Here is a 13208-nt window from a genome sequence, read left to right as displayed (position 1 = left end):
CAGGGAGGCAATGCAGCTCTGGTTCTGGGCGATAAGCGAGGTAATGTCCCTATCGGCAGTTCATCTAGCCGGCAAGGAGAATATGGCGGCGGACGCTCTGAGCAGGCAGAGGGCAGTCTCCCACGAGTGGGAGCTAGCTCAGGAAGTCCTTCAGGAGATCTTCGTCACTTTGGGGAACCCCACAGGTGAACCTGTTCGCAAGCGGGGCCAACCAACCAACCAACCGGAGGTGAGAAAGGTACTGCTCGAGGGAATTTCCTCGAGACGTGTTCGTCGTGGAGTCGCTCTTCCCGCTACTATACGCGTTTCCTCCGATCCCCGTCATCCCTCAAGTTCTCAGGAGGTTGAGAAGGTTTGGGACCCGCATGATCCTCATTGCCGCGGATTAGGCCAGAAGAGTGTGGTACCGGGACATTCTAGACATGTCCATCTGTCCTCCAATGCGTCTGCCCCTCAGAGAGGATCTTCTCTCACGAGAGGAAGGTCTGGTTCTCCATCCGGAGGTCAAGACCCTCAACCTTCACGCATTGTTTCTGAGTGGTTGAGATATAGAGATTGGGACCTTCTGGATAACGTAATGGAGGTGTTGCTTTCGGCTAGGCTGCTGGCAACGAAGTCCCTGTACCGTTGTCGGTGGCGTAAGTTTTGCGACTGGTGCAGAGGAAGGAATGTGGATCCTCCTCAGTGCTCGATTCCAGAGGGTCTCTCTTTCTTGCTTTCCTTGGTCTACAGGGGTCTTCAGGTGGGCACCATTAAAGGTTACTTGGCAACGCTGTCTATCTTTAAGCGCTCTTCAGGGGAATGCTCTTATTTTAAAATTCCTCTGATCACTCACTTTTTGAAATGGCTCACGAATGTGTTCCCGCCTTCACCATTTCAGGTGCCTGTCTCGGGCCTTAATTTGGTTTTGAAATTTCTTATGGGTGCTCCTTTTGAACCTTTGCACTCTTGCCCTTTGAGGTTGTTGACATTTAAAACTGTTTTCTTAGTTGCAGTTACATCTGCTAGTAGAGTGAGCGAGTTGCAGGCACTTTCTTCTAAACCACCCTTTACTTTGTTCCACAAGGACAGGGTCGTACTGTCCTTTTTTTTTTTGAAAATCAATTTTATTAAGTTTCCTTGGTGCATAACGAGGTTACATTCTTGCATTGCATTTATTAATGTGAGTTAACATAAAGAGAAAACCAGACGAAACACACCCCATGCCCCCCCCCCTCCCTCTCCCTCCCCCCACCCCCCTTCAGTTCGCGCTTACATAGCCTTGATAAACACTTGCACAACGGGCTCTCTTAATGATGGAGGCGTCAATACAATATGCGTGTGGCACGCCAAAGTCATATGGGCCAAACGAGTTCAGTTCTCAGCCGGGTCCTTGGCCCATGGTCCCACATCCGTGGGGAGGAGGGGAATCCCTCAGCTCAGTCTTCAGGACCTAGACCACTCGGCCGTACTTATCAAAGAAGGGGAGCCAAATTTCCTCGATACTGGACTTAGACTCATCGAGCAGGTGTGTGAGGAACTCCATGTCGTAGATGGCCCTTACTTTGGTCACCCAGGTTTTTTCCCCTGGCATTCTCGGGTGTTTCCATTTCTGCGCTAGACAGCATCTAGCTGCTACCAGCATCACCTGGAGCATGTGATCATGAGTGTTACCCCGGTCCTCTTCGTTACTAATCCCGAAGAGGAAGAGCCACGGGCAGGATACTCGTTCTATCCCATCTACCCCTTTGATCCAGGTCCGCACCTTGTCCCAGTATTTCTGGACCACTGGGCATCCCCACCACATGTGGATATAGTCACCTCTCTCTGTCCTACATTTCCAACAGTGTGGGTCATATCCTGGACGCATTTTGGCTATTCTTTGCGGGGGGTAGTGCCATCTATGTAATATCTTGAGGGCCTGATGGCGATATTGGAGGGAGGATGTGGATCGATTGGCCCGTCTACACATCTCTGTCCATCTCTCGTCATCAATTTCCTCGCCCAGGTCCCTACCCCATTGTATGCGTGCTGGTGGCGGGTCTCGGGGGATGGAGAACAGAAAGAGCTTGTATAGGCGGGAGATTATCCCCTTGGAGCCCCTTGCGGTCAGAAGGAGTTTTTCAAAGTCTGTGAGTTCCCTCCTGAGGGTATCACCCCAAGATGGTTCCGTGAGGGCACCCTTAAGCTGAAGATATCGGAACGGGGAAAGCGTGCCTATTCCCAGGGCTTCCTCAAGGTCCTTCAAGGGGAGGAAGGAGCCCCCCACCCACAACTGGCCGGTCCTACTAAGGCCCGCCTCGAACCATGTCTGGTAGGCTGCTGGTTCCGCTATTTTGGCCAGGAAAGGAGGGGCCCAGATGCAGCTCAAGGGGGAGGGCCATGTCGTGAGCCATCTATAGTAACCTCCCTCTCTCCACAGGGACCACAGTACTCTTAGAATCGGGTGGTTCAAGACTGATCTGGGGATCGTTCTCCTTGGGACCCAGAGCCATTCCTCTAGTGTGACGGGCGCCAGGGGCCTATTGTCCATGGCTACCCACTGTTTTTTCGGTCCCGGTGAGAAGTGATCGACCAGGATCCTCAACTGGGAAGCCCTATAATACGTCTCGAGATCAGGGTAGCCCACCCCTCCATCTTCCTTGGTCCTAGTCAGAACCTCGTATGAAATCCTGTGTTTTTTGCCCTGCCAGAGGAATCTAAGGAGGATGCGTTTTGTCTCGTCAAAAAAGGCCTTGGGGACTTGGACCGGGAGCATTTGAAAGAGAAACAGAAATTTTGGGAGGATAACCATTTTTATAAGGTTAAGGCGTGCCATCCATGAGAGACCCGTTCCCGCCCACCTTTCTATGTCTCTCCTGATTGCTGACCAGAGGGGGGGGAAGTTGGCCCCATACAGGTCCTCAAGGTTACGTGTGATTTGGACTCCCAAGTAACGGAACCCCTCATCGCTCCGCTTGAAGGGGAGACCCTCCACAAAGGTCACCTCCGTGTCTGGCAGGTTCCCACCCATGAATGCGACCGATTTGTCCAAATTAACCTTATACCCCGATAGTTCTCCATATCTTGCGAGGCCCTGCAGAACCCGAGGGATTGTTTGGGACGGTCTGGTGACATAGAGCAGGGCGTCATCCGCAAAGAGGCAGATCTTGCAGTGCATATCCCCCATCTGTACACCACTGATGTCCGCATCATTGCGGATCGAGATTGCCCACGGTTCCATCACCAATGCGTAGATTAACGGAGACAGGGGGCATCCCTGCCTCGTGCCACGTTCAAGGGGGAATTCCCTAGACTCAATCCCGTTAGCCACCACTCTGGCCGAGGGGGAGGAGTAGAGCGCGGATATCCATCCCAACCACCTTGGACCCATCCCCACTGACAAGAGAACCTCCCTCATGAAAGCCCAGCTGACCCTGTCAAAGGCCTTCTCCGCGTCAAGAGCCAGTAGGAGAGCGCCTTCATTCCTGGCCTCGGTCGTGGCCAATACATGGAGGGTCTTCCTTAAATTATCGGAACCCTGTCTATTGAGGACGAATCCCGCCTGATCAGGATGTATCAGGCGTGGGAGGGAGTTTTCCAATCTGGAGGCCAGGATCCTAGCAAAGATCTTGGCATCTAAGTTGAGAAGTGAAATGGGTCTGTAAGACCCACAAGCTGCCCGGTCTTTACCAGGTTTAGGTATGACGGTGATGAGGGCCTGTAGGAAAGTCGGGGGGATCGTGTCGTTGCCTCTAATTTGGTTGAACAATTTGGTCAGGGGCTTCACTAAGGTGGACTGGGTCTGTTTATAGAAATCCGCTGTGTAGCCGTCAAGGCCAGGAGCCTTTCCGGCCTTCAGTCTCTTGATGGCTCCCTCCACCTCCTCTTCTGAAATTTCCCCCTCGAGGGCCTCCAAGTCCTGGTCGGTCAGTTTGGGGAGGGGGTGTTCTGCCAGGTAGGAGGCAATGTCCTCCCGAGATTCGCCCGCTTGCCTAGAATAGAGTTTGCTGTAGTACTCAGCAAAGCATTCCGTCACTTCATGCCGGTTCCCATGAACCCTGCCCTCTTCGTCGGTCAACCGGGTAATCCCTCTCTCCACTCTACACCCCCTCGACCTCTGAGCCAGCAGAGTGCCTACCCTGTCGCCCTGTTCGTAGTATCTCTGTTTGGTATATCGCATCCTCTTAACCACCTCCCCTATGAGAACCGTATGGAGCTCCTGTCTTTTGCCCTGCATCTCGTCCAATAGTGCCCTCCGGTCCACTCCCGGGACTCCCAGTCTGGCCCGCAAGATCTGCAGCTCCCCTCGGAGTCTGCTCTCGATCAGGCCCCTCTCTCTTTTACGCCTCGAGCCCTCCGCTATGAGGAGGCCTCTGAAGGTGGCCTTCCCCGCTTCCCATACCATGGACATGTCCGTCTCCCCCGTGTCATTTGTCTCGAAGTAGGCCAGCATTTCCTGCTTCATGAACTCACGGAATACTGGATCCCTAAGGAGCGTGTCGTTGCACCGCCATCGAGCCGATCTCGGGGCGATGGGCAGGGACCAGTTAGCTATAAGTAGTTCATGGTCCGACCACGTTATGGTCTCAACTTTTGGTTGGGTCATCGCCCCATCTCCCTCCTCTGAGGCCAACAGAAGGTCGATTCTGGTGTAGGTGCAGTGCGGGGGAGAAAAGAATGTGTAACCACCCTGGGCCGGGTACGCCTTGCGCCAAACATCTACCCAGTAGTGATCCTTCAAGAGGTTCTGCAAGGCCAGGTTATCCCTCGTGATCCCCTTGGGTACCCCACCTCTGGCGGACCACCAGTCCAGTTGGGGGTCGGCTATGAGATTAAAATCACCCCCGAGAATCATGGCCCCCTCGGCCCATTCATCCATGACACCAAAGATCCGTGTGAGGAACTCCACCTGGCCCGTGTTGGGCGCGTATACGGTGGCGAGAGTAACTCGCTGCCCCTCGCAAAGCCCCTTGACACCCAGAAATCGACCCCCAAACCCCCTCTTGGTTTCCACCCCCGTTAGTTGGAGAGCCCTTCCCAGGAGAATGCCCACCCCCTCCTTCTTCGAGGTCGGGTGTGAAGCCCAATAGTTGCTACCGATGTCTTTCCCCTTGATTCTGGATTCCCTCCCGCGCTTATAATGTGTTTCCTGTAGAAATAGGACCGTCAGGTGTTGTTTTCGGAACATGTTGCCCGTGAGGGATCTTTTATTTTGAGAGTTTAGACCCTTGACATTTAACGTGCCCACCTTCCCTTCAATCGTTGTCATCATACCGTGTGCGTATTCTGAACCCCTCGTGGTGATTGAATTTTAGTGCCCCTTGCCAAGCGTATTCTTGCGGTCTGAACTGAATTTCCCCCTGAGTCCCCCAAACTACCCCGTTATCCCCCCCATCCCCTCCCCCCTTGCAACTGACCCCCCTCCCCGTGTCTTCCCTCCCCCCTCCCCACCCTTGTACCTTGAGGCGTCCGTCCACTCTCCCCAACATGTGTTGGGGCCGGTCAACGAACCACCAAGGACTCCAACCCCAGCCCCGGGGTTTTCGTGTGTCTGGAGAGTCCCAGATCGCAAGTCCGATTCAGGTCGGCCCCTGCAGGCCTTCGGTGCACTTAACCGAGACAAAAACCAGAGACCCCGCCCGGGCCCTCAACCCACAACCAGAAACCCAAACGCGGGGCAACACAAATAAACAGTTAACTTTTTAACATAATGGTCTGCCGACCCAAGGTCCGGTGGGCCAAACGCGACACCGCCGCGGTGTCCGTTCAAGGCAGTTCGTGGGCCCGGGGCCTCCTGCGTCCGTACCCTGAATCGTCTCTCACCTCATGATTTTCTCTCCTTCCAATCGAACGTCATTTTCATGAGTCAGTGTGATTTTCCGGGTTCATCGACGGGTGTCTGGTTTTCCGAAACTTTCGGGCCCCCTTGACCTTAGATTTCCCACTGTGATTTCCTGGGCCGTCGGGACCCCTAGGGGGGTCCCGTGGTCCTCCCTCCTGGGCGCCCGAATGGCCCGCCTGGTCGTTCACCAGATCGTCCGTGGCTCTTCGTATGTCCTCCTCCGACACCAGGTGGTGTTTCTCACCTAGCCACTCAAACTCCAAATAGAAGGGGTGACCCCACCGATATCGGACTCCTTTTCCCTGCAACCATCTTGTGAGTGTGCCGCATTTCCTCCTCATTGACAGGGTTAGGGCCGAGAGGTCTTGGAAGATGGATACCTTTGAATCACCGTACTGTATGGTGCCAAGATGTCTCGCCTTTTCCAGGATTCTGATCTTGTCCCTGTAGTAGTGCAGCCGAACCAGAACCGAGCGTGGGCCTCTGCCTCCCCCCCCCGCTCGGTGCACCCTGTCGAAGTTGGTCGCCCCCACGTCTTCCGTTCCCAGGGCGATCCTCACGATATCGTGCACTTTGCCTTCAAGTCCTTGTACGGATTCGCCCTCAGATTCCATCAGGCCAAAGATTCGAAGGTTGTTCCTCCTCTCCCTATTTTCCATGTCGTCAACCTTGAACCGAAGCTCTTCCTCGCGCCTTTCCATGTCTCGGAGTCTCATGTCCATTTGGGTTTCGAGGAGTGTCGCCGAAAGTTGGTTATTCTCGACGCCCTCCACGCGGTCTTCTAGGGTGGCGACCTTGGTGGTGAGGTCGGCCAGTTTGGCCCCCATGTCTGTCCTCATACCTCGTATCTCCTCCAGAATCGTTTGGATGTTGTTCTGGATAGCCCCCAGATCCGGGGGTGGGACGGTGGGGCTACCGGCGGCCATGGTCCTTTCTTTGGGAACAAACTGATATTTCAGCAAGTTCTCTCTCCAGTTCATGAGGGGTTCGTGTCGGCCAGTTTACGACGGACGCCGCCTTTCTCCGGGTCAGGCCGGGCCTCGGGCACCAGAGGCGCCGGGCGTGCGTTCCCTGTGTGGGTGGACGGTTTTCTTCAAGTCGGAGGATGCCCAGGGGAGGAAGCGCCGCGGGCTCACCCTCTCGGGCCTATTCGTGGGCGGCGCGGCTCGTGCTGTCTCCTGCGCCACTCCGCGCCAGGTCGTGGGGGAGGGGCAGCCGATATCGCCTTGGTCCGTGTAACTCCGCACAGGGGCGTCGGATCGGAACCAAAGTTGGACCCAGGTGGGGGCCACAGGCTTCCACGTCTTTTGGGGGGGGTCGCGTAGTATATGGGACCCTCGTTTCGCCGATAAATCGTGATTCACCCGGGGCTGGGTGCGGAGCTCGACGTTCAGGCGTCCATCCTGCCCGCGCCCCCTGGTGGCCTCCCGTACTGTCCTTTTTGCCTAAGGTTGTGTCACAATTTCATTTGAGTCAGAAGGTTGTACTCCCCCCGCCTTCTATCCTCCTCCTCATCCTAGTAAGGAAGAGGAACGGCTCCATAGGTTGGATCCTACGAGAGCCTTGAGCTATTCTCTCTCCAGAATGGCCAAGCTCAGAGTGGACAACCAGCTTTTTATGGGGTATACTGGACACCGTTTGGGACAGGCTGTTTCTAAGCAGACCCTGTCTAGGTGGATTATCCGCACTATTTCGGAATGCTACCGGTTGTCTGTGAAGGACCCTCCTGAGGGTTTGCGGGCCCACCCATTCCACCAGGGGCATTGCTACTTTGACAGCGCTCCAAAGGGGTGTGCCTGTTAAAAATATCTGTGACGCTGCAACGTGGTCTTCTATACAGAAGTTTAAGCATTACTCCCTGATACGTCCCATGCTCAGGATGTTGCCTTTGGTAAGGCAGTGCTGTACTCTGTCATTTAAATTGGGTATGTCTAAATTCTTTACCCTCCTCCACTCCGTGTTTACTGCTTTGGGAGTCTGTCATAGATGAGGAATACGTTGGAGGACACAATCCATTCGAAGAACAAGTTACTTACCAAACTGGTAACATTCTTTCACCTGGATGTTCCTCCAACGTATTCCTCATCGCCCTCCCAGCCTACCCCTCTCAAGAATTCCCATGCCATTACAGCGTATGTCTCACAAGGCTAAGGGCAGTTGATTTGGTGGTCTAGACATGTGTACCACACGTTGTGAGGGGGAAAAAAACATGAACTGAGGCTACAGGCGCCATGCGTCCTACTTATAACATTCAATGACGTCACTCTCGACGGAGGCCTTCGAGGGACATCGACCCAACGCCATCAACGCAAGGGCGCCCTCTGCCGAAAAAAAAAAAAAAAAAAATTCCGAAGCAGCATAGCTATGGACATTACATGTCATAGATGAGAAATACATTAGAGGAACATCCAGTCAAAAGAACGTTACCAGTTTGGTAAGTAACTCGTTCTTTTATTGTTACAAACATGCCTTATGAATAACATACATATTTTGCACAATAATTACACTTAAAGCCACACCTGGCATCTCGATAATTTGAATTTGAGGCTACCAGATGCACATTAATTGTGTATCAGAATTAATTAATTTTGAGCTTGTGTCCACTGGGAACATCTCTGTCCCTTGCCTATAACTACACAACTGGTTGGTTCAGGCTCCAACCCTCGAATGAGGCCTACAAGACACGAGGGCTACAGAGAACTGTTTGGCAGCATTGGTTTTCTTCATAAACTAAAAAAACGAATCCGTCTTTCCATCAAGGTATATGGTGTTTCTAGAAACTGCCATGAACACAATTACATTGACATCAATACCTTCAGAGGTGAGAATCGGAGGCATCAGGGGCATCCTGGCCAACATCTAATCTTTGACTCCGAGGGTGGATACCGATGTGCGAACCATCATGTCTCACTTGGGCATGCTGTGATTGTGCATCCCCTTGATTCAGAACTGCAGTCTTTACATGCATCCGCTGCAGGAGTTCCTGGACAACTGATGAAGCTTAATTTCCGCACCCTGGCACAGCAAGATCCTGCTAACCAGTTCTTTCAGCTCAGCTCTTTTCTGGTGGCAAGAGGGCAACAATCTCAGTAGAGGAGGCAGCTTTCACGATACCCTGTCTCCATGCCAGAGGCTTATGGTCCTCAGAGGACAATAACTGATCTAAATCTACTTGAACTCAAAGTGGTGGTCTGGGCCCTCAGGTCCTTCAAACCAGGGGAAGACGCAATGTTTTACATCAGAGAAATGGGGGGGTCGATGATCAGATATACTGTCCACCGAGGCACACAATCTGTGCAAATGGACACAGGCCTAAGAGATTGTTCTTGATCCGTGTCTTTCCAGGGGAACTTGGTCTTAAAACAGAGACCGCATTTAAAAAGAGTATCCTCGATTGGGGATGGAAAAAAAGGCAGGAAGCGGATATTAACGGAGAATGGTGTGTATCAAGGCATTCTAGGAATAACCTAACGTGTGTATTAAGTGTTTTCCCACGCACTCCCTACTGTCTGCTTTTCAGCCTGGAGATGCGTAGCCGTTGGCTGTCTATCCCCGGTTTACTCCATGGTATCTGTTTAGGTAGTCTCCCACACTCCTCATTGTCATAGGAGTGTGGGTGACTACCTAGTGTGGGAGACTACCTAGTTCAACATAGTCTCGGATTGCGTGGACTGTCTCATCATCAAACAGGCGATGAAAGCTCATTTTGGAGCCTGGTGTAATATAGTGTAATTATTTTTTTTCAACAAATTGCGTGTAGCGACCAATCCGATGGTGGAAAACAGTCGGAGTATGTTGACACCTGAAGGAGCATGGGACTATTCACGTAGGGAAGGGATAGTGTGACCGACAGTCCTGTCAAAGCCCATTTCCGACTTCGAACACAAAATACAGTATAATGCTCCGCATCAACCACTATATGGCGCCCTACTTAAAGTGTGAATCTTAGGAGTTTCTGTTAAGTAATAATTGCAATGTCTATATATTGCTGGGGCTTGTGAATGTGCTAAGATTCACATGCTTTGCATAGGCCAGCCCCTAGTGATTGGGGTGGAATACTACATCTTGTGTTTTCAAATTTGAAAAATGTGTGTCCACTGGCATACCGGCAACACTATCCATACTCTGCGTGTGCGGGTACCAATGAGCCTTCACGCATCGTCATCCTAAGATTGTCATTAAGATTGGATGCTAAAAGCAGAGCCTCCGTTCGATATTGTCTAGTTTCAAGATTTTAGCATTGTGAAAAGGCAAAGGCGCCAGTCTTCGACAACGATATCTCACCGGAAGCCGATGCAGTAGGGAGAGTCCCTGTTTACACTTAGCTAGCTTGATATCTGGGTACCCCATGGAGAATACTCATTTTATGTTTTGCCCAATCATTGAACACCAATTCCCTTAGAAGGGCATGCACCGAGTGTGCAGTAATTGTCTTCCAAGGGATCAGGATGACTGGTGGTATAAAGCTTCCCATCTTTTTAAACCAAAAACCCTTAAGAAGCCTTGGACAAAACAGTGGGCCGTGTGACGAATCGTGGGAATTAATCTCTTCTCCCCAAGGGAAAGCCCCTTCTTGTGAGGCTAGGGAGGTGATCATGCTCCACCATACCCTCCCTAGTTGTAGAGACAAGTAGGACCTCACCAGTAGAGACTCCCCCTTCTGGGACAAGGACTTCGGTTCCCCCGAGGAACTCCCTAGAGGTGACCACCTTATCGCCTACATGAAGTGTTCCACCACCAAAAAGACTTCTAACAACTGGGACAAAGAGACACTGAATGGATGCCAAAATCTTACAGACAAGAAGCCTGTCTCTTTAAATCTTAACGTCCCATACACTGGGACGAGTAGGTTAAATAATGGACGTCGGCACACAGAGAGGAAGAAGGTAGTCCGCACAAGCCGACAATCCTGCGTGCTGGAAACTCAGAGAGAGACCGACCCACCCACCGACAGACAAACCCACCCACAGACAGATAGACCCACAGACAGACAGACCCACGACCCACAGACAGACCCACCGACCCACCGACAGACCCACAGATAGACCCACAGATACAGACCCACGACCCACAGACGGACCCACCGACAGACAGACCCACTGACCGACCCACCGACCCAAGGCGCCAGCCGAGCATGAGAAATCATGAGACTGGAACCGGAGAGAGAGGCGCTCGGACTCCAAAGTCAGGGCACCAGCAGAGAAAGAGAAAACAGTGGGGTAGGAGCCCAACATCAAGTGGTGGCGAGACCACCGGCGGCTTGTGGTGGACAATTGGTCCCTGCAACGTCGCGGAAACTGCTGAGCAGCAACGGACACAGGGTGTCCACCTTGTCAATGGACAAGGAAATCACCAAGAGGAGAGAAAACCGAAGGAGAAGATGAATGCCGAAGTACATGCTACCGTGGTTATGATTAATTCAAAACCTTCCAGACATCAACTTTCTGATTTGCTAAAGTCACCCCGAGTGGGACGGGTATGCCCAGACGTGGGTCCCGAGTATGCCGGGCCTAGAGACCCAAGATACTCCTCACTGATGACGCCCAACAAGGCTGTAACATGTCTGGGGATGCTTGTGGTCTCGTGCAGAAGGGATGTGACCTAGCAGTTCGGGCTGGACTGCCCCTTTTGGGGTAGGACCAATTTTGATTTGCATATGGTTTTTCCCCTTCTCTAATGGCTTGGCAGGCTGAAAAACGATGGTCTGGAGGGTTGCCCAGAGCTTTGCCCGTGGTTATGATGAATTCAAAACCTTCCAGCCATCATTTTTCTTTTTTGCTTAAGTACATGCTACAACAAACTGAGAACGGAGTCAAGGTCACAACACAGCAAGGCTCCTAGAAACGTTACCCCCACAGAAAAGAAGGTAACAGGGGTAACAAATGTAACTGGTTGCCAAGAAATAAGCTGTTTGTTATGCAAGTAATTAATCTCAGTAGAAATCAAGGCATAGCAGTCCCCTTTATTGAAATGACTTTAGGCTATAGGGAGAAAAGAGGAAATAATAATATAAGAGAAAAGAATAATACCCAGAGAAGCCAATTGAGGATAGCCATACCATGGGAAATGGGGAGAGAGATAAACCATGAGATACAAGAAGCATGGAAAATAAATAGCAATAATTATGGCAAAGCTCGATTTAGAGAAATCAAACAAGTGAAGTTAAAGAAGAGATCAACATACCAAAGTAATACAAATCCTAACTAGCCAGGAGAAAACTGCTTTTCTGACATAACCAAAAAGGGGGAACTCTGAGGATAAGAGACTGTTAGGGAGAATTCTCAGAAATGTGCTAATTCCCCTGTACCTTAGAGACCCCAGCTCTTTTGTTGGACTTTAGGACTTTACATTTTTATCCTGGAGAGAGTGAGACCGTTATCCCACTCATGTATATTTCTTTAATTTGAACTGTTTCTTTTGGTTTTGGAGTCTGACAAACTCCGTAGGCATCATCTTTTTACATTGTGACACACCGCACCTTGAGTGCAGTGGCACAGGGAAGTCTTTCAGATTTCCCAAAGGTTTAAATAACTTCTCTTGGTTAAACTACTGTTTCCAAGAGCAGTGAAGTGAAATCGACTTTACTTACATTTGTAACTTTTCTAGACCCAGCACACACTATCTTACTACAGGGTGCTGAAGGGGTTATTTTGTATCCCCTTTGTCTAGTTTCTCATGTAACCTTTTTATACTACCCTTTCTACAATTAATGGCTGGTGGCAGTGGTTTACTTTTTCTACCATTGAGTGTTTCTACCACAGGCTGCAGTGAAGCACCCATGGGTGCCCATTTAGGCAAAATGACCCTGGTCTTCTTTTTTTCGCTATTTCTTTATTTAAAGGTCCTTCTTGGGATTTAGTCTGCGTGCCAAACCAGGTTTGATCCATTTGTTTTGTCTTTGGCAGGATTCACCAGTCAAGCCCGCCTCTGGCTCCAGCGTGTCTGGCAGGGCACGAAGCGAGGGAGGTGCCCGAAACGTCCTGTGCTTAGTCTCCTTGGTAGCAGGAATGCACCCTAAGGTATTTGGCCGGTTAGCTGTCCTTGGACGACAGCCACCCTGCTGTGTGAGTGACAGCTAGGCTGCAAATGAATGGGAGAAACCTGCATAAAGGTGAGGTCTTTTAGACAGAAGGCAGAGTCGACCACTGGACGAAGGAATCCGAAGAAGAACTTAGAAGAGACGCTTGCTGCAACTCGTGGACCATTGGTTTGCCCGTTGAAGTCCTGCTGCAGTGCTGAAGCTACAAGTTTCGTCTTGACTAGAGAAGCAGTGCAAAGGACGACTTCTCCCCTTGGGTTGGTGGGACCAATCGACCCCAAGACAAACTAGTCTGGAAATCCTCTCGAAGCTGGCAGTACTTCTATTTCCAGCTGCAGGAACCGAGTGCCAGGGAGAGGAACACCA

General features: G+C 51.3%; 1 protein-coding gene across 2 annotated transcripts in view; it reads left to right on the top strand.

Moving 5' to 3' along the window:
- Positions 1 to 13208, top strand: part of RANBP9 (RAN binding protein 9) — a 1122649-nt gene that overhangs the window by 1033438 nt on the left and 76003 nt on the right. The window lies entirely within an intron of this gene.

The sequence above is a fragment of the Ambystoma mexicanum genome, chromosome 5p (assembly GCF_040938575.1).
Source record: "Ambystoma mexicanum isolate Mex_15411 chromosome 5p, UKY_AmexF1_1, whole genome shotgun sequence".
In the NCBI taxonomy this organism is placed as follows: Eukaryota; Metazoa; Chordata; class Amphibia; order Caudata; family Ambystomatidae; genus Ambystoma; species Ambystoma mexicanum.
Note: the sequence above shows the minus strand (reverse complement) of the source record. Positions and strands in the feature narration are given on the sequence as shown.